This window comes from Danio rerio, chromosome 24 (assembly GCF_052040795.2).
Source record: "Danio rerio strain M-AB ecotype USA chromosome 24, GRCz13ab, whole genome shotgun sequence".
Taxonomy (NCBI): Eukaryota; Metazoa; Chordata; class Actinopteri; order Cypriniformes; family Danionidae; genus Danio; species Danio rerio.
In genome coordinates, this window is record NC_141044.1 from 5,155,039 (window position 1) to 5,178,326 (window position 23,288).

General features: G+C 36.7%; 1 protein-coding gene and 1 long non-coding RNA gene across 10 annotated transcripts in view; both read right to left on the reverse strand.

Moving 5' to 3' along the window:
* Nucleotides 1-13,073, reverse strand: part of agtr1b (angiotensin II receptor, type 1b) — a 248,254-nt gene extending 235,181 nt beyond the window's left edge. For both annotated transcript variants that reach the window (XM_087309069.1, XM_087309070.1), the window contains exon 1: nt 12,798-13,073. The gene's annotated coding sequence lies outside the window, so the exon portion shown is untranslated. The remainder of the gene's footprint in view (nt 1-12,797) is intronic.
* A 169-nt stretch (nt 13,074-13,242) lies between these two features.
* LOC137489281 (uncharacterized) overlaps nt 13,243-23,288 on the reverse strand; it is a 602,555-nt gene continuing 592,509 nt past the window's right edge. For 6 of the 8 annotated variants that reach the window (XR_015524713.1, XR_015524716.1, XR_015524720.1 and 3 more), the window contains one exon: nt 13,243-15,283. This is a non-coding gene — a long non-coding RNA (uncharacterized LOC137489281). The remainder of the gene's footprint in view (nt 15,284-23,288) is intronic. The other 2 variants (XR_015524717.1, XR_015524719.1) reach the window with 2 other exon arrangements.

Below are 23,288 nucleotides of genomic sequence, written 5' to 3' on the forward strand. Positions count from 1 at the left end.
GAGCTGTGCTGATGTTGCCATCAACCAAAATTAAAGGCATTAATTTTTCAAAAAGAAGTTCACAGAAGTCCTCACAATAAATGATATAACACTTCCAAAGACTGATTTGCCCAGGCATTATTTGTAAAAAATTAACCGGCATTAACAAAGTGAGGGAATTGGGTGTGAGCGGCTCAGGAAATGTGCAAATCCGTCCATTTAGTTGGAGAGGCGCTGCTCGGAGATGTGTGTATTAGGGCTCCCATGCTGAGCCAGATGAGGGAGGAGAGGAATATGACACCCTGGCCAGGGTTATGACACAGACACATGCAGAAATGAGTCCCCATGCATTACTTTCCCCCCCATAACCAGGGGAGAGCAGCACTTCACAGACTGCCACTAAAACTAATGTAGCACAAGGCTGTATGGCACAATGTAGGCTACATTGCCAAGCCAAGGTTAATGAGAAAACTATTCAAATATGTCCTGCTTTAGCCTCATCTTTGACTAATTGCATGCTTATTTATCTATACCAATGGATTTAACGGTAAATCCTCAGTAAATGCGCTAGCAATGTGTTGTTGTAGATGTTACAGTTAACCAAATAAGCTGTAAAAATTTATTCCTGTTCCAAAGCTGATTTTAAATTTTGCATTTCTAATACAGAAAAAAATACTTATAATTTACCCGATATCTTAAGCACTTTACATTTTAATATCACTTTCATGAAAAATAAAATTAAAATAAAAGTAAAATAATATAATAATAGCATTACATTGTTATTTTACCATGTATTTTTATTATAATAAATAATTGTATTTTATCCCTGTAATTATCACCTTAAGAAAAACATTTTTGACCTATTTCTTTTTGTAAAACTGTGTTCCTGGTCTTTTCTTTAAAAAATGATGATCCATTCAGGGTTAAGTGTACAATAGCAATGTCTGAAGGGTTAAAAAATTATTTATTGAACAATATATTTCTTAAAATGCTGCTGAAAATAAGAGTACAGAATAAAAAGTAAATAAATTAACCAGAAGGTATAAAAGGACAACAGACTTGAGTTTGCAAAATAATCACCCGCAAATCTAATTATTTGTACACGGGTGTTTGTTCAGTGAAAATTAACTTAAGCATCATGTTGCCAGATGTTGGCTTTTGATTGCCATATTTGTTCATATTTATTCTCATCAATGTCCTTGCTTTTTTTCTCTCACATTTTATAATGTTTCTTTAATGAAACAGCATCCGACTTAAAGAGATCGCAACAGTTAAGTTGGTATTTTAATTAAGACAGCAATCATATTTATATGTGTAACATATAAATATGGCAATGTACAATAAATAATAATAATAATAATAATAATAATAATAATAATAATAATAATAATAAGAATGAATTGCTACTGTTTTTGTCATGCTTTTTTTTTTTTTTTAACATTTTCACATGCTTTTATACTAAAGCAAAATATCTAACCTACTGAATGAATGATTGGTATTATAGGGTTATGCTCACATACTGTTAGACCACAAGTAAAATTGAAAAGAAGAAGAAGAGTCAAAATGCATGAAAACCTTTGGCACAAAGTACAGCGCTAGAAGTGCATAAAATAACTTGAACTGTGATGTCTTTAAACGCTTGATAATTTCAAACTGCTCCTGGCTTTCACTAAGGCACGGGGTCCTAATCTTCACCACAGAGCAGGAAGCTCCTGGGAAGTAAGTACATGATTTATTGAGAAGGAGAGCGACTGCAGACCACGTTAGGAACGTATAAAATACAGGCAGAGTATTGTTATCCATTGCTATGATTTATTCGAGCATTTATGAAAGGGAAACTGCGCAATTAACGTGCATAAACTCTTAGTCCAATAAACGCACGCGTATGCGCATTTCACTCGCGCAGAAATGCACATAGCCTACGTTTAAAATCGAATAATCCGGAGATTCCGAATTTACGACTTGGCTTCTGTCCTCATATGGTACATAAAAATTAGATGGAGGAGGTGTTTAGAGATTCAGCTGGAGAAATAAATAAATTATTCATAAACATCAATAAGTAGGTCCTTCTAAACTAAAATCGCAGTCAATTTAAATACGTAAGATAGAAAGTTAAATAATTGTATGAGCAATATGAACAATATTATTATAATTTCAGAAAACAAGAACAAATAAATTATATTTATATACTACTACTGTTATTATTATTATTACTATAGTAATTAGCAGATGATTATGCTATCAAAGCAAAACAATTAAGTTCAATACTACCCAGCCCTTGGGTTTAAAAAACAAAAGTTCATGCAAATAAGAGCATTTTACACTTGAGGGACTGTTTGAAGACAGACAGTTAACAAAGGCTAAACTGGTAGAGAATATGTGAACACTCTCGGGTGGATATATGTTTAATTAAGTTAACTGATGAAAAAGATGGCACAGCATGGTGCTGAAGAACTCAAGCAAGCCCCTCTCAAAGCAATGGCTCTTCTGAATTCCGTGGGCCCTTTTCGCCAGGGCATTATGCCAGATGTAATCAACTAAATATGATTGGAACCAAGCAGAATCTTTTCTGGGGGTTTTTTCTCTCCTTTCGACAACCACCTGCTGATGAGGGTTAACTTCTTCAAATCCCTCTTCTTTTCGGAGCTCGTCGCACGCACACATTTTGCACCAGCGCTTACAACGACATTGTCGTGTTTGTTTCATCCTCAAAACGGAAATCATTTGCAAAGAAAATTATAGGCCTCGAGAGAGTGGCTCTTTTGCATACTAATTTTGTTAGACTTATCTCCCGTGGACCCATGTATACGGGGAAACCATTAGGGAGTGTGCGCGCATTCATTTGTTCCTTTTGTTCATGAAGAATGAGTGGCCCCTGTCTCATCTCACCTTGACGGGCCCTCTGGAGAACAATGGACAAGCAATCTTACACATGAAAAGTCGTCAGCTTAAATAAACACATTCTTTTATCAATTAGGGCCTCTATAGCCAATCTGCGGTGAATAATTAATTTCAATATACATTTTTAAATGGCAAGCGTATGACTGATCCGTGTCGTAGCAGAAAATCTCCAGACCCCAGTCAATTTGAACAAGGGGTATAGACAGTTTTTTTGGCGGACTATTGTCTGGTTTGAGCCCCCCTTTGCCCCGCTGAGGGCACTAATGCCACCTCCACCAGTCTGAGACCACCGCTCACCAGCATGGAGTCCAGGCAGCTGTAGCCCAGTCAAAAAGATGCAGTCTAATCTCGCTTTTAAAAACCTACTGATTATGGTGGGAAATTCTAAGAGCAATATCACACGAAAATATCTGAAAGAAGTAGCACAAGTCCATAAAATCTTTACACATACGCTACTGTGATGAAATGCTGTCTCGCGAAAAATGCAGCGCTGTTTTAAAATGTGATTCTTAATGAATAGGCTACGTACATGTATAAAAATATGTATATAAAACAATGAAATGATTTGTATTTCATTAACACAAAAATAAAAAGGAAGTGATGATTAAAGTTTTCTGTAGAAAAGCAAAGGGATGAAGTTTTCGGTAAGTTTGTTTTGATAAAATGCAACCATAATGTTAATTGTATGTTCATAAACATAATTTCATTAAAACATTAACAATTATTTAAATGTTATTTCTACATAATAAATTTTTTATTACCCTAATTTAAACGAAATATTCGTCAGCTGTAGGATAATTATTCACATACTATAAAAATAACAACTAGGCTACTACTAGTAATAATAATAATAATAATAATAATAATAATAATAATAATAATAATAAAATCACCAACAAAAGTAATAATAATAATAATAATAATAATAATAATAATAATATTAACTTTAACAAAACCATCACAAATTGTATTTAAAACGTTCTTAAACAGTTTATGTAGGCTATTTGTTGTTTACGCATTGTTTACATATATTTGTATATGTTTTAAAGTGGAAATAAAGAGCAATCGCGTCTCAGGATGCAGACAAAATCAACAAAGACCAATTGAAATCCACTTTTTGAATATATTACATTAAAAAGTCGGAATTCGAGGACTAAACGGTGAGTTAAGTATTTACCAACGTATTTATGAATTATTAGCCTATATATATAGAAATATTTAGCACACAAGACTGAAATGGTTTAGTTCGTATATCTCTATACAATGTCGGTTTGATCACTGTTTCAGAAACAATGTAATTATCTTAATATGTTTTTATATAGGCTATATTTTGAAATCACACAGTGCATGCATTATTTCGATAAGCTTTTAGATAGACTGAATAATTTAATGAATACATAAGGCATAATATCTTAATTGAATAATTAGCAGTGAAATTGAAAGGTGAACAATAAAAAAATAAATCAAAACCTATACATTTCGATTCTCCACCGTTTCTGTTCTGACGCTGTTAGTGGCTTCAGATTCAGAGAGAGAGAGAGAGAGAGAGAGAGAGAGAGAGAGAGAGAGAGAGAGAGAGAGAGAGAGAGAGAGGCGGCTGGGGGTGTTTTTTAAGTGGCCACACAGGGGGAGAAATCAAAAGAGATTACCAGCAGGTGGCGGCAGCATAACGTTTCAGCTGCCCCACCCCTTCTGCCTTCCAGACCGCTGAAAGCTCATGGCATTTTCAAATGATTTATCATATTTACCTATCCAAATTATTCACATTTCATTGTTTAACATCTCTGAAGCTAAAGCAAAAAAAAAAAAAAAAAAAATTGCTGTGGATAATTTGTGCACTCACACGACAAAACGCTGATGGCGATTGGGCCAAATCAAGCAGACAATTCAGATCACATAATAGTGAACGACACATCAGTATATGACATCTCCATATCCTCTCTGACGTTTTAGTATGTTTATATACACAGAGGAGCAGTTCAGCAGTCATTGTTTTGTGACCTCTGTGGCGACTTTCCTGTAGTGATGCGGGTCCTGATGCTGCACGGGATGCATCTCATCTCCGTCAGCCGGTCCAGCTCTCTGCAGGTCCGGTGCGCACAGGATGGCCAACCCGCAGCAGGTAAACGGTGCGGCATTTAAGACGTGATATATGAGGGTAATTAACAAGACAGGGCAAGAGGGAACTTAGGTCACTGCACATTTTACAGAAGAGGCATTAAGAATTGGTGACATTGGGGTTCCTTTACCTAGCAGGCCTGTTTTTATCTCCCAGACTGCATTGATTTGACTGTTAGCAGTACTACACATCGCACACACACAAGTCTCTGCAAATCTTTATTTGACATATGTGCTGCTTATCAACACGTTTACAGACAACGCGGCGAATCACACATCTATTTCAGTTTTTGGTCCCTTGATTAGTTGCAGGAGATATTAAACATATGTTATCGCTCTCCTCACCCTGACATGGTGTAACAACAGTAGAAGGTTGGGGTTAATTACGGAGGTATGGTGCAATAACGAGTTCAACCGTAGTCCTTTTGTTTCAGTGCCTTCTGATGGATTGACAGGAAAGGTTGCCCTTATTCCTCTGCTCTTAGTATTACAGTACAAGATCTGCTCCATCTCCTGAGGTCAATTATCTCTAGACTAGCTGTACATCTCATACGGAGCCCGCAGGATGAAAGCTCGCCATATGTGGCCTGACAGTTAGGTTTTATGTCACAATATTTTCAGGATTGCAGATTTAAACAGATTGGACGCAAATGAAGGTGAGAGGGCAAATAATGCAGCGAGGACGATACAAAAGAGCAGTTTATTGAAAATTAAGCAAAAGCCTAATTGCGTTGAAAGCCTGTTCGGGTCTTGCATCCCTGATGGACCGGGAGGACAGTGTGTCAAGAAGATTAAAAATGGAGAGAGAGGAGGAAAGAGTGGAAATGGGGGTGCCAAATGAAAGGAAATAACCCGAAATGTAATAATGTGCCGGACCACCTCTTGTGCGAGTACAAGCGTAGCATCTGTGTCAGATGTTGTTAATTAACGTCAGTATGTTCTTCGGCTTCCTGTCGTCCACACGGGGCAGAGCCCGGTGTCGTGGAGCACTCAGACGGGGTGATGTGTATGTGTGTGTTGGGGATAGGGGGGGTGCTGTGGTAATCCCACTCATTATAATTCCAATCTGTGACTCGTCCAGGGACCGCTTCTGTTGGGGACCAACGTAGCAACTTATCAATATGTATTTTGTCTCTGTACCCCTCCCTGCAAGGCCATGTTGCGAATGTGTTTTGCTGTTTGTGCAATTACAGCTCCAACCAATGGCCATCAGAAGGAAGGCACAAGGTGTCGGGTCAGTCTCTTGGAATTGAGTGAGTCATGTTTATGTTGTAGAGCTGCGCATCGATGGATTACTCTTCAGTGTTTGGACTCTCAGCATTGAATATTAAACAACACTGAACTGAACTTAAACTCTGAAAACTAAACTGACACTATTTCAATTCACTATAATCTTCTATGTGAAGCTGCTTTGACACGATCCACACTGTACACTCAGAAATAAAGGTACAAAACATGTCACTGAGGTGGTACCTATTCTGGTACACGTTTGTACTTAACAGGTGGACATTAGTACCATTGGGGTTTAGTTTTGAACCCTTAATGTATTTTAAGGTACACATGTGTACTTTTTGGCTATTCATTTGTGCATTTAATGACCTGTTCAGAACAAAAATATAGGTTTGACCTCAGAGACAGATTCTGTACCTTTCTTTTTAAGAGTGTAAAAGCGCTATACAAATACAGATGAATTAAATGTTTATTATATAACATATGAATTCTCTGCTGCAGTTTGTCAGTCATCACAAGTTTCTTGGTTAATCTAATGCTGAACAGTAAACAAATTCCCTCCACCCCTTCCCTTCCTTGTGTATATATATATATATATATATATATATATATATATATATATATATATATATATATATATATATATATATATATATATATAAGTATAGGAATTGACTGTTTGCAATAAAAAAAATACATGATGTTAATGAATTAGGAATGGGATGATAACCAAGTCAACCAAAGATAACCAAAGTCAAGGTTTAAAACCTGCCTAAATGTGCATGTTTAGGCCTGACTCTGCGGACAATTTTTGCTATTTCTGCAGAAAATCTTGTAAAAAACCTGCAGATTTATGCTTAATTATTTTGGGAGTATCATAACTAAAATCTTAATATATTGATTACAATTACTAGCTTTTTACCTTTTATTTAATGTTTACAATGCAACTCCAATTAGATCCACTTATTTGGTACACAAAGCAAGTCTCGCATATAATACTAATAATATCTACAACCACCCCCCCCCCATCCCCCCCATCCCCCCCCCCCCCCCCCCCCCAAACAAAATGACTGAATAAATAAAAATGTACAAACATTTACACAAGTAATTAGACTCGATGGGTTGAACATCTGCGCAGATTCAGTGTGGGCCTAGGTATGTGTAAGATTTTTTATTTATATGTTTTAATTTTTTAGGACAACAGTATCTCCAGTAGAAAAGATCCAAAGATGCCATTTTAAATTGTAAAGAAACATAAGTAATTGTAAAGAGACATACAAAAAGAATACAATTTAGAGCAGTAATCACAATACAGTGAAACTCTGATATTTTTAATCAAGGTTATAAAGTCAGAATCTTATACCGGTCCATGCCAAAAATATATATTATTATTTTTTTAATACCTAAGGTATCACACTTTAAATTGTAATAAATATCATACATTATATAATGTTTATTAGATTTTAATAGCAAAAAATGACTATCATCAAACATTTCTACTATGTTTGACAGAGGACCCCTACTAAAATTGCATTCAGTGATCAGGCATATTTACATCCAAATTGTAGAGCTTTATACATTGCTACTATCCTACAAAACCACTAAGGTTTACACAATTGACAGATATTTCAATTGGCTAAAATTAAGTATCATATCATAAATATTTCAATCACTTAATCTTTTATACAGTCACAAGTCAGAATAAGTATGGAGCTTCATTTTACATCAGTTTAATGCTGACAAAGCTATTACTATATTACTCATCTTTTGACATTTTATTTTGACAAATTCGTTAGAAACATTATGCACTTGACTTGCATTTGATATGCTTTCAATGTCAATAAATCACTTTTGTAAATGTTATTTGATGAGATATCTCATTAGGTGTCCACATAACTTAAAAAATATCACTAATTCCACAAACAATACGCTGTCAGATAGCAAGGTTATTGGTTAATTATTCTAATTGATGCTAGACTGCCCACATGTGCCAACACTGATGTGAAAATAACCAAACATCATGATCTTTCACAAAAAAATAAAAAACATAAGGAAAATATATAATTAAGTAAACACAAAAACATTTAACCCTAAACATGTATTGTTATTATAATCCATATTAGTGATTGAAAGCCCTCACAAAGGCAGATTTGGCAGCTTTATTGTGCTTTAAAACGAGACGAGCACCATTACTTATAGTCATATTTATCATGCCACTCATCTGAAAGAACTGACACTTGTATCATTTTTGCTAATACTGATTGATAACTTCTCACGCTGAGCCAAAGACAGTCAGTTATGAATTATTACTTCTGAACAAGTCAAACAGGTTTTGATGAAGCAAGAGTTTTCAGCCAAGTCTAAAACTGCATAATTTACCCTGTCAGTCATCGTGATCAAATAAGAGACATTAGTCATGACAACATGCTCTTGATTGATCTATTTTAGAAGTTTATAAACCCTTATAATTCCCTCGCATTCACAATTGCTAAGGATTCTTTGTCAACCCCAATGATTAATCGCTCAATTTTTAAGGCGAAAAACAGCTACACTGAAAGTACCACTGCTAAATGCTGCAGTCAGGTGCAAGAAGTTTTCCCTGTTTTACACAAGACATCTTCAGGATTACAACCCTACCAGAAGTCGCTAACGTGCACCTCAGCTGGCGGTTTACTCCTTAAGTGTTTCTGCGTCCAAATCAGGAGTTGAAAGTCAGTAAATTATCTTTAATGCTGGCAAAAAAGCAAGAAAAACGAATAGGCTATTTTCTAAATGATGTGCTGCGCGGTCCTGCGATCATCAGGATGTTGTAGTCGCCTCCCTGTTGATCTGATAATTTGCCGAGCTGTGCACCTGGTGAGTCTTATAGAACGGCAGACTCTGGAGGCAGCGCTAAGCTATGTTATATGCATGAGACGGAACATCTAAAGACCTGCCGCTGACAGTGTTTGCATTAACATTCCATTTAGAGCGGAATAAAATCAGCGTGGAAATAGATCGAGGATGGTCCAGGACCAAGATGTAGCTTTACTGTACTGTCGGCAGAGTGTGCTTTAATATGGATACACTCATGATGCGATGCTTTCCAATGGACTACTGTAGTTCCTTCTCGAGGGGCCTGTAACCCTCAGCCTGGGACTGATGATAAAAGCTGAATGGTTGTGGCTAGCAGATGGCGGATGGCTTCGAAACAGCAACGAGAGCGAAAGGCCCCCAAAGCACATAAATGGGATTGCAAACTGGGTGCTTACGAGTCAGACTGGAGAGATCTCCTTCTGTTTATTGCTGCTTTTTATCCGTGCATGTTGGTATACAGACATGGCGAAGGTGATTTTTTTTTTTGGTGCAGCTCGACCAAATGTGAGTCTGTCAATGCGAGTCTGGAATGCGTTTTGGAGCCGCGCACCTCAGCACTAATTTTAGGGTTGGGGACCACAGAGTGAGAGCGTGCTGTTGCCATGACGACGGGCGACTAACCGCGCGGTGCTCTCTGCACTGTCGGCCCCTCCCGATCATTAGCCAGACCGCCGCCGGTTCATACCATATCTCTGTAATCCCCATCATGAGTGCCATCAGCCTAATTGTACACTAAAAGTGATGCACTTATTTACGTCTAATTGCCGAGCGTAACGTGCTTTCGTAATAATTAAAAGTTCAAGGTAAATGTACAATACTATTAATATCCTTTACAGCTTCTACAGCTTTACAGCCCCTAGGAGAAATGGCTTTTATTTTTGGGGGGGAAAGAAAAATGACCAAAATAAGATGCTAATTGAACAGACAGATCCCACGAACTGAATATTTTCCTTAATTCAATGCAACAAAAGCACTTTAACACTACTATTTTTTGAGAGCAAAAATAAGGATGCAAGAAAACAGGTTTGAACTGAGGGGAACAGATTATTCCATTAGAAGCCAGTCATTTTGCGAGCAGCCCTGGTGATATTAGCAGTCAGGCTGCAGATAACCGCCTCAGCACTGTCTCTGCTCCCCATCATTCTCCTTTTGTATTTTTAGACGCTCCTTTATGTGAGAACAATGGCTTCCATATCAAACATTTTAAATGATGCTTGAAATACCAGTCACTTGACTTTGATGTCACAGGCAATTAAATCCGACCTTCCCCTTCCCTGTTAATAACAGCAATCTCGCCCAGTCTAGTACCTAATTAATATGTGCTATTTGTCACTTTGCAGTGACACGTGTATTTCAAAAAGAGGGAGCTGTGGAAGGATAGTGCTGTTGGAAAGGACCTTCTCTGTTATTAGAAGAAAGATGTCACTCGTGCTTGTCTTTCTTCATGATCTGCGTCGTCTTTCCTTCTGTCTTGGGCTGCCATTTTGTGGAAGAATGCCACAAGAAAAAGCGTGTGGGCACAAATGTGACATGATTTTTCAGCCATTTCTTCCGTCTGATCTATGAACTAGTATGTTTTCGAAAATGCTTCATTGTAATCTTATCTTGAAGTTATTAGTCAGTCGTGTTAATGTTTAATATGTTGATTACAGTAAAAAAAAGAGAGAATATTTCTGGTTAAATGAGACTTAAAATTGAACAGAATTGCACTCACAATGGAAGCCAAAATGGGTCCTAAAATTATTAGCTCAAAAAAGTTCAAAGATAATTGGTTATGTCAGTCGATTAAAGAACTCAAGGCACTATTGTTTCCAACCATTCATTTCATTAAATGAGTCTGTGGAAAGTAGTTGAAAAATTGTGCGCCAAATTATTGGACTTAAAAATTTGGATTTATTAAAAAAAAAAGTTTAAAAAGTTTCAAGGAAATGTTAAAATTAATTAGGCTAATCTAAAATGTCTTGGAGACTAAAACGTAGCAATATATTTTCAGACAATACTGAGATTTCAAAAAGAGTTAAACCACTTTTTTCCATGATGCCAATGCCCTTAATTTCCATTAAAAACATCTATATATATAGATTCTTTTCCAAACAAAATTAAAATTAAAATTCAAATGACTAAAAATTTCAAACAATAAATCAAACACTCAATACAACTATCCAAATGATCAATCAAATGCTCAAACTACCGAAAAATGAATCAAAATGCATTCTCAGATGACAAATCAAATGCTCAAACTATCAAACAATGAATCATAATGCATTCTCATATCAGAAATCAAATGCACAAATGTATTTGATATTTAATTTTCATGATCAACTCAGTATTAACCATTAGCCTAATAATTCAACGATAAATCAAATGCTCAAACTATTAAGTAATGAATCAAAATGCACTCTCAAATGATGAATCAAACACTCAATCTATCAAATAATAAATCAAATTGCATTCTCATATCAGAAATCCAATGGTGAAATGTATTTAGTAATTAATTTTCATCATCACCTCAGTATAAACCGCTAGCCTACTAATTCAATGATGAATCAAATGTTCAAACTATCAAACACTAAACCTAAATGCATTCTATCAAAAATCAAATGCTCAAACTACCAAATAATGAATCAAAACGCATTATCAAATGATAAATCAAATGCTCAAATATCACATAATAAATCAAAATGCATTCTCATATCAGAAATCAAATGCACAAATGTATTTGACATTTCATTTTCATGATTAACTCAGTATAAACCAGTAGCCCAATAATTCAATGATGAATCAAATGGTCAAACTATCAAATGATAAATCAAAATGCACTCTCAAATGATGAATAAAATACTCAAACTATCAAATAAATCAAATTGCATTCTTAAATGATAAATCAAATGCTCAAACGATCAAATAATTAGTCAAAATCCATTCGCAAATGACAAATCAAATGCACAAATGTATTTGATATTCAATTTTCATGATCAACTCAGTATAAACCATTAGCCCAATAATTCAATGATAAATCAAATGCTCACGCTATAAAACAATGAATCAAAATACATTCTCTTATAAGGAATCAAATGCTCAAATGTATTTGGTATTTAATTTTCATGATCAACTCAAACCAGTAGCCTAATATTTCAATGATAAATCAAATGCTCAAACTACCAAATAATAAATCAAAATGCACTCTCAAATGATGAATCAAATACTCAAACTGTCAAATAATAAATCAAAATGCACTCTCAAATGATGAATCAAATACTCAAACTGTCAAATAATAAATCAAAATGCATTCTTATATCAGAAATCAAATGCACAAATGTATTTGACATTTAATGTTCATGATCAACTCAGTATAAACCAGTAGCCTAATAATCAAATGATGAATCAAATTCTCAAACCTACAATGCATATCAACCATATCATAGAATGATATCATAACATCATAATAGACAACGTTTTGGTCTACATATCGGGCACACCACGTTCCCCAAATATTTACATTTGTGTTTTATGCATGTTCAGTAGCATGCTAACATTCATAACAGTCGCTTCACTGCCCCCTATGGACATGGTTCAGCGTGTTCATCTACTTCATGATGCCGAGTTTTAGAAAGCAGTTTACACAAGGAATTGATTCACTTACCTTTCGAAGGGAAGATAAACAACACAGGGCGCTGCTGTTCAGAACTTTCTCTGTAATTAAATCGTCTTACCTTGTGAATGCCGTGCCGATGTTTACACTCGTCTTTGGCGCGTTTTCCGTCGTCAGCCATTCCTGCTTGGCTGTACAGGTCAGAAACGGATTCTCTCGTTGTCAGCTGGCAAATCGGGATAACCATGCATCGCTGTGTTGTCCTCACTTTCGGAATTGCAAAAAAAGTCTTAGTTTTGCTATGTACAGAGTCAATAAGCACGTATAAATTTCCGCTGTTTAGTGAAACGCCGAGCATCGCGTCAACATGGCGGCATGCTGTGAGGTCATCGAACTTACGGAACGTAAACATTGATAGATTATATTATGATACTAGGCTTATTCACCTTGTCCATGAATAAAAATACACATAGGTCCACAAACAAAATAAATAAATAAAAAATATAATGGAATGTTTTATTTTATTATCAATTTATGTTTACACAATACCAAACACTTTCCAAAGCTTTTCTTTTAACACATTGTCTTTATTAGTTTAGAAAGTAAATACAAATACTACTCTCACATATTTACATTTGTCATACGTACAAAACACTTACAAGTAATATTAACAATATAAACTGCATGAGGTGCATACCAATACACCCACACAAAAGTTTCAGTGATTTAATCAGCAGTGCTCAAACAGGTTGCTCCACGGGCCAAACTTGAAAAAAGTGTCAACGTATTACAAATTTTTACATACAAATTATTGTTTTTTTTTTTCATTGAAACACTTTTGGCTGATATGATATAACTTATTGGTCAATTTCATACAAAAGTGTAGAGTACTAGCTGTTTTTCTCCAATATACAAAAAAAACAACAACAACAACAACCTAAACACGTTTACTTAACATGGATAAGATAAGTTTAACATTCAACTTTCCAACATTTTAAGAGAGCCACAAGATTATACATATAGTACTCAACATATAAGTACACCACTCACAAATATATCTTACTATTTTACACTATTTTATTTGTGCATCTACATTAGTTTCTGTACTTAAGTCAATTCTGGAGCTTATAAAATATTATTTTAAATGAAGGAAAATGCAAGAGAAGCAAATAAATAAATAAAAATTAGTTTTTGTAGGTTGTTTTTTTCAATATTTTGGTTGAATTTAATTTATTTCTAGATAGCATTTAAAGATAATTAAATTATTATGTTTTTAATTTCTAAATATGTTTGGTGACTAAACTATTATTTTAATAAATATATCTGCTTAATAAATCTGTTTTGTTTAAATGCACCAAAATACATTGCCTATAATCACTGAGAAATATATAAAAAAATATTTTTCAAAATGGGGTGTACTCAATTATGCTGTCATATATATATATATATATGACAATGTTTAAAGGTATTTCTCTGTTCAATATCTATTTTAATAAGTTTTAATGACATATTGAACATATATACTAAATATACTTAGCAATTAAAGTCAGTATTGTTGCTATATGTATATCATTAATTTTGCTGCTCCAGAAAAATATCAATTCCCTGAAGTGTGGTCGGTTTCTTTTATTTATGATTTCACTCTGACAAAAAAATAATAATAATAAAATAAATAAAAACATTGAATTATTCAGATGTATAATAGATTACAATGAATAACAGAATAGCAGGGTGGCGCAGTGGGTACTGCTGTCGCCTCACAGCAAAAAGGTCGCTGGTTTGAGTCTCGGCTGGGCCAGTTGGCATTACTGTGTGGAGTTTGCATGTTCTCCAGGTGTTCGTGTGTGTTTCCTCCGGGTGCTCCGGTGTCCTCCACAAGTTCAAAGACATGCACTATAGGTGAATTGGGTAAGCTAAATTGTCCATAGTGTATGAATGAGTGTGTACTAATGTTTCCCAGTGATGGGTTGCAGCTTGAAGGGCATCCGCTGCGTAAAGCATATGCTGGATAAGTTGGCGGTTCATTCCACTGTGGTGACCCTAATTAATAAAGGGACTAAGCTGAAAAGAAAATGAATTAATAGCATTAATCAAATGAGTGACATGTCAATTAATCAAATATTCACAAAGCATGTAATTTAAAAAAAAATGATATAAAAATTAGATATGAGTGTTTTTACATAGCCTAATTAGGATATGTGTCAAACCTATAAATCTGATATTCATATGTAATTTATGTTCTTCGGAGAATGATCTCTTCTGCCTTTGATCATGACAGACATGAATTCAGAGGTCCAAGGCAAAGGATTTGTGTAAATTAAGTTGATATAAGCCCCTAGATTTATGGACAATTAGCATAATCCACCCATGTGACAAAGTCTATCATGACGGAGAGAAGTCAGATGGAGTAATGTGAAAAGCAGGAGTGACATTCATTGGACAGTCTCTTTAATTAGAGCCATGTCGCGTGTGCGCAAGTGCGTATGTGTGCTTGTGTTGACAATAGCAATTTCAGCAGCGACTCAGCAGGTGGTAGAGCAACATTGTGGACAAAATCAGTGATACTTCGTCTCGGAGATGTGACCAATAGACTCCCTCAGGTCCTCGCTTGAGTGGATCAAAAAAAAAAAAGAGAGAGAGAGACATTATAGTTGGACACAAGGCTTTGAGATGATCAGTTTGAGGCAACAGTAGAATTTCAATGAGCAACACTTGTACAGCTTCCATACCAGATGTCATTGTGGTCACGGTCAACAGAGTGTCTCATCTGTTCTAGCCTTTTCTCACTCACTTTTTCTCACTATTTCTATCTCTTTTATTTGTCTCTTTCTTTTCTTTGCTCACCCCGGCTCACACATTCGACTCACCCCATGCCGCTTTCCGCCAGAAACGGGCTGTAAAATGCTGCCAGACTTTCACATCTGTGCTGCAAATGAATAGTTTCCCTGAGCACTGTGACTCAAGGATTCACTTGTAAAGAATGCGGTTTTTATTGGATGAACTGACTAATGTACCATGCAGTGTAGTAGCACTAGCATTTTATGCCACATTGGTAGAGCCAATTAATTTGCATAATTTGGTATGGGGTTGCCATGGCTCTAAGGAAGTCACGTCTGCTCCACGTGTTCTGATCGATTCATCATTCCCCGCCATTCAATTAATTACATTTATGACAAACTGAAGCCTCTGCCCACCCGTAGGCCTCTGCGGTCGTCCTGCGATATTGCGTCTTCGCCAGAGCCCTCTGATTTACGGAGCACCTTCGCACGACTCCGCGCCTTAGGCTGAATAAAATTAATATTTTGTTTCCCATCTGGAGGACTCGGTAAAATTAATGAGGGAAGGAGGCCTGTAGCTAGAGCAAGACCAGGGATCAATTTATCCCTGCGTGTGCTACGAGAAGTGCATCTGTCTACAGGCTTGTCTTTGCATGAGCGTTTTGCTCAGTGGATAACTGGACTTCTTGACTTTGGAAGACCATCGGTCGGACACAATGGGGAATGGTTTGTAGATAACCGAACTCCTGGAGTTTACAGCTACCATAGGTTTGGAATAACTTGTGAAGTTTTGACCACTGAATTGGCACAATGCATAGTACAGTGTCGCTTGGCTATGATGTAGGGCTGTTGCAGAAAGAAAGCATAATAGCAATTCTTAACTGTTTTTGCTTGTTGGACGTCATGCAGTGTCCTTCTAAACACACTTTCAAAGCTCTTAATTGAACAAAGCCTAATAAAAAAAAAAATTGTTAAACATGATAATGTTTAACACCAGACGCGATAAGCTATATTGTCCGTAAGTAGTCCTCCAGGTTGGGGGTTGAGCGTTGGGCTAACAACCCACCTCATAAAAACTAGATGTTATGAAACACCAATATGATGCGGCTAAATATTAACTTCGATATAAATGGCTCTGGGAGTAAATAGTCACATAAGACAGTTTTTTTGCCTCCATGTCATGTATTTAAAATAATTTATTAGACGGCTGTTTGGAGTACTCACTTCTTCTGATTGGTCAGTCGCAACATTCCAGGGTAAGTTATCTCAAGATAACAACAGCTAAATAACACGGGCTCATCAGGGAACTTTATATCACCTTGACCGTCAGTGAAAACATTCACCTCCATACACTTACATCCACATTTATTTGTTTCTGCTAATCTGTTATAACTGTTTAGCACCATCTTGTGAATTAATAATCAGTTGGATAGTATCGTTCATCGTTTTTGACATGTTTGGCACCATCTTGTGACTGAATAATGCACATGCGTTTGTATGCTTCATCAGCATCACTCAGCCAGTTTCATTTCTGTCAGCTTTCCATTAAATTAAAGAATTAATAAACTATTATGGCTCAGAACAATGTTTTGCGAGTATTTAAAAAAAAAAAAGTCAAGTAATAATTTAATAGCGAAACGGTGGAGTTTGCATGTTCTCCTTGTGGGAATTGAATGAACTATATTGGCCGTAGTGTATTTGTGCATGTCCTGGTCCTCCACATTGGGAGTTGAGCATTGGGCTAACAACCCACCTCATAAAAACTAGATGTTACGAAACACCAATATGGTGCGACTAAATATCAACTTCAATATAAATGGCCCTCGGAGTAAACAAGTAAGTAATCATTTAATAAGCTGGATGAAGTCATCCATGATGGTTGCTTGGACAGGATGTGAAAGCCCTCGAGTCTTATACAACAGTGCTCGGCTTTGCATTGGGCTGTCAATAAGCCTGTCAGGCTTTATTCTGCAATAACAACCGCCTGTATGTACTTTATCCCTTACATAACCCATAGAAATCTATTGATTATCCTTGATATAAGTGGATTTTTATGTTAAAATGTATGTAACAAATCCGATCTGTGTCAGATGTGAGAATCCATTAGTTTTGTACCAACGTAAATACAACTGATGTTTAATGTTATGCGGGTTACTTTTTTAAAGGACATCCTATTCTGTCCATGCTGGGTAATTGGACTAATTTGAAGTTACAGGTAGATTTGATATTAAAAAAGCAGGGTTTGACATCAAAACTAAATATTTGTGAGACTTGTTATTTTGATCCATTTCTCCCTGCTTTATTTATGGCCCATTATTTTTAATCTAAAGTTATATTAAACAGACTTTCATTGAAACAAATAGTCCTAACTTCTTCTAAAATCATATTGAAATTAGGTTGTCAACTGTATGCAGATCTATGGTTAAACTATATATCAATGAAATAACCTATAATTAGGAGACCAAAGAATTCTTTCTAAGCATAGTAACAAATGTAATTATTAATTAACCATACCCCCACCCCTCTTATATAATGTTGTTGCAACTGTCCTTTAACAGCTTTAGTGCTGCTATCCAACATCTCCCATTAGCTGTAGTAAAATCACTGGAACGCAAGGCCTCTTGTGGCTTATTGCAGTTGGTGATCAACGTCATTTATTGATTTGTGCTTTTGTGTTTGTCCGGGCCTCGGTGTGAAACGGCATGTTAAAAAGCTCTCTATATGCTAAACTCCTCTGTAAATCAGTGTCTAAAATGTTTTTGACACTTTGTATTGACCTCATTTACCCATCACGTCAGTCATAATAATTAGCCTTAAATGTTGATAAATGATGATAAATTCCCCCCAGTGACACCGATGAATATTAATGAAAAGGTGTTGGGTCTCTGTTTCAGCCATTTCTTTGTCAACACATTACACTGCGGCATTATTCCACAGTCTCTGTGAGATTCCGTGGCTAAGCCCATTTAAATATAGGCTATATTATTTACAAGTTAAAACTTTTGCTTTAACGCGCAGTAAAAAATGTCGTCATCATGCATGTGGATTGGGGGGAAAATGCCATTGAAGACAGTCATTCCACAACCAGGAAAATGACTCTCAATTCACATTTGTGCAATGGTGGAAAAGAACACATTACATCAGATCATTTGATTTTATTTATCCATTTGTGGCCTCGACGCAACTTAATGTTGCATTTGTGTCACTCATTTAATGAGTGAGAGGAGATGAGAAAGAGGGACAGAGCGGGAAAAATGATGAGATGGATATAGAGAGAGCAGCTGTAGGGGAGATGAGACCTTCCCACAGAGCCATCCCTGTCCAATCAAACGGACACACACACACACACACACACACACACACTGGAAGCTGTCCCTCTCAAATGGTCCCCTTTTTTTCCACACTCACACACAAACAGTATCCAGTGAAGGTGGTGGTCGTCGCTTTGAAGTATCACTTCAATTACGGGGTTTAACCCCACAGGTCAGCCCTTGATTATTTACACAAAGCCAGTGTAATTCTGTTGGAAAGCGTCGCTTTCAGGGCCATTACAAAGCAGGGCCGAGCGCTGGTGGAATAAGTGTCACGTCTTTCCCCTTCTGCTTTTGACCTGTGTGTGATAGGGTTAGACTGTGTCTGAAAAGCGGCGTTCCTTCCACCTGCCAAAGCACACACACGCCAATTACACCCCTAACATCTATACTTTAACAAAATAAACCCTGCCAAATTCTTGTTGACTGCTGTATAAAGCCTGGAACATACTCTACACCAGTACGTGAATGAAACTGACAAGCTGCGCAAGCTTGAATTCACACGTTATTGCTTTCTGAAATTTGTAATTCAATGCAAGATCTCAGCATAGCCACAAGGGGTGCTATAGCAAGGATTAGCATTAACTGCTAAGTTATTTGACCATAATATAGATAGAAACTTGAAAAAAGTCTAGAAGGGATAGGTCTGTGGATTCTAGCACATTTTCTTTACGGCTTAGTCCCTTTATTAACCTGAGATCACCACAGCAGAATGAACCGCCCACCTATCCAGCATATGTTTTATGCAGCGGATGCCCTTCCTGCTGCAACCCATCATTGGGAAACATCCATACACACTCATTCACACATGTACACTATGGTCAGTTTCATTCATTCATTCATTTTCTTTTTGGCTTAGTCCCTTTATTAATCCGGGGCCGCCACAGCGGAATGAACCGCCAACTTATCCAGCTAATGTTTTATACATTTTACACAACTTATCTCTGTGGCTTAGTCCCTTTATTAATCCGGGGCCGCCACAGCGGAATGAACCGCCAACTTATCCAGCTAATGTTTTATACATTTTACACAACTTATCTCTGGGAAACATTCACACACACACACACACACACACACACACACACACACACACACACACACTCATACACTACGGACAATTTAGCTTACCCAATTCACCTGTACCGCATGTCTTTGGACAATGGGGGAAACCGGAGCACCCGAAGGAAACCCACGCGAACGCAGGGAGAACATGCAGACTCCACACAGAAACACCAACTGACCCAGCCGAGGCTCAAACCAGTGACCCAGCGACCCTCTTGCTGTGAGGCGACAGCACTACCTACTGCATCGCCTCACTATGGTCAATTTCGCTTACCCTATTCACCTATACCACATGTCTTTGGACTTGTGGGGAAAACTTGGGCACCCGGAGTGTGTCCACGCGAATACGGGGAGAACATGCAAACTCACACAAAAATGCCAACTGACCCAGCCGGAGCTCGAACCAGCGACCTTCTTGCTGTAAGGAGATTTTGCTGCCCACTGCGCCAGTGTGCTTCCCATACTAACATCAATATAGCATACATTTTGTGACATCACAGCAGTAAATAATAGTTTTACATTACTGTGAGGGCTAGTTTTAGAGTTGGGGTAGGGGCAGACATATATAAAATGCAATTTAATGGATAATTTAATAATTAATTACTATTATAATTATCATTTTTACATTACTGTCAGGGTTGGGTTGGAAGTAGAAATTAATAAAAGACAATTGATGGGTTATTAAATTGATAATACAAACCCTGTAAAACATGCAGGGTCCCACACAATTCACTCATGTTCTCCTAAAACAAATCGATTAGGTGAACGCAACAAATTTAAGTGGATTGAACATAAAACAATTAAGCTGTCACACAAAAATCTCAACAATTGTGTTGTTTTAGCTCATTTTAAATAAGTCATTTGAACAAGCAGCGAAAAATCTCTTTATTTGAATGAATAATACTTGCTAAAGGCAGCACGGTGGCTCAGTGGTTAGCCAAGAAGGACGCTGGTTCGAATCCCGGTTGTCATTTCTGTGTGAAGTTTGCATGTTCTACCCATGTTCACATATATTTCCTCCAGCTTCCCCCACAGTCCAAAGACATGTGCTAGGTGAATAGGGTAAGCTAAATCGGCCATAGTGTATGCGTGTGTGTGAATGTATGGGTGTTTCCCAGTACTGGGTTGCAACTGTAAGGGCATCCGCTCTGTAAAAACATATGCTGGAACGGTTGGCGGTTCATTCTGCTGTGGTGTTTTCTGAAATAAAGACTAAGCCGAAGGAAAATGAATGAATTCTCAGTAACTTCTGGCTGCAGCTGTATCCCTTCTAGCAACAGCCCTCGCAATGGGACATTATAACAGATAATATGTTAAAACAATAAATAAATCTCACAGAAACTTACTTTAAAATTGAAGCAACACATCATTGATATGTTTTAGCGCTGTAGTATGTAACTTGGTGTAACCCATTCTGTGGATTAATAATAAAACTGTGTGCATATGACGTGTCATGCAGGTATTGCCACTGAGCAGGGATCAACCTGACAGATATTTATTCATCCATTTTCCTTCGGCTTAGTCTCTATTTCAGAGGCTGCCACAGCAGAATGAACCAACAACTATATCAGCATATGTTTTATGTAGCGGATGCCCTTACAGCCGCAACCCATTACTGGGAAACACCCATACACTCACCCATTCACACGCACTCATACACTATGGCCAATTTAGTTTATTCAGTTTACCTGTACCACATGTCTTCGGACTGTGGGGGAAACCAAAGCACCCAGAGGAAACCCAACACAGAGAGAACATGTAACTTAACACAGAAATGCCAACTGGCCCAGCCGGGATTCGAACCAGTGACCTTCTTGCTGCGAGTTTTACATTCACAGTAAACCACTGAGCCACCATGCCACCCTCTGACAGATATAAAAGGTTTAATAAGTGAGCCATTTTTATTTAGTATTGAGTCCACATATAACCTTTTCAAGATTCAGATAATTTAGAAGCAAACGGCTGGTTTCTGTCATGTTTTGACAACCCTTTTCATTAGATCCTACTAAAAAGGTGAAGTAGGTTTTAGACACAGATGTAAACGCACAATTTGAATGACTGGCTAACAGTTTCCTTATTTAATAAAGTTGGAAGAAATACAGCTGTGTGCCCACTGATGCACTATAAATGTCTGCATGGATGTCTGGCAGCATAAATCCCTTCATGATTACTCTTTTTACTCTAGTACATATGAAGCGATGTGTAATAACAAACAAAGCAATAGTACCAAAATAATGGTTTGATTTTATAAACAGCTACTCCTCCTACTTGTTATTTACTACAGTGTGAATTGGTGGGTGGCGCTAAACTGGCAGTGATGTACTGTAGAAGCAGGCACTGATCTCTTAACCACACTAGCGTGTAATTAACTTGCACATTCCATAACCTCTCATTTTGGCAGATTGGGTTCATTATACGTTGTTTATAGACGAACAAGATCATGTTGAGTTCTGAAACTTACATGATGTTTTTACAGTATGATGACCTTATATATCAAAAGATCAAGGGACTTTGGATTTGTCAGTTTATAATCGGTGATGGATTCATTACATTTTAACAGAGGGGTTTCTTGAGCACCAAAGACAATGTTGACATATGTTAAAGGGGACCTATTATGCAAAAATAACTTTTAGTGTTTAAACAGAGTTGTGTGGCAACAGAGTGTAAATATAGCCATACTCTAATGGTAAAAAAAAGGATGAATTCTATTTTTTTAAATCACACTTCATAAAAAAAAAATAAAATAAAAAAAAACAGTAATAAAATTTTATTGACATTTTCCCTTAGTACATATCATCAGAGAGGGAAAGCCCCACCCATTAGAAACAATCTCTCCCTCATTAGCATAGACAGCCCTGAGTGAGAAGCAGTTGTCTGCTATTAGAGTTTTGAGTCTGCCACTATGCTGACACATAGGTGTTTGTAGCTCCGCCCTCTTTTGAAAAGAGCACAATCTCATTTGAATTTAAAGCGACAGTCATGAAAATAGCATAACTTCACATAAACACTCTAGGGACATCAGTTACTCATTTTACGTCTTGTAAAATAAGTATTAATAGGACCTATTTAAATTAAATTATGTTAGAACTGTAGGTTTAATCTGTAGCTTTTTTGTACACTGTAAAACCCAAAAAGTTAAGGTAACTCAATCTGTTTGAGGAAACCGATTGCAACAAACCATTTAAGTTCAAAAACGAATCCTAATGAGTACTGTAAACTTAATCTATTTGAGTTAATGAATCAATCTAAGCACAGTAAAACCCAATAAAGGAAGAGAACGCAAACCAACTGAGAACTGTAAAACACAATATGTTAAGGCAACTCAAACTGATTGAGGAAACCGATTGCAGCAAACTATTTGAGTTAAAAATAACTATTAGTAGTGTGAACTTACTCCATTTAAGTTGAAGTAATGAGGCATTTAATTAACTTCAGAGTTCAAAACTCTTTTCAAATGAATTG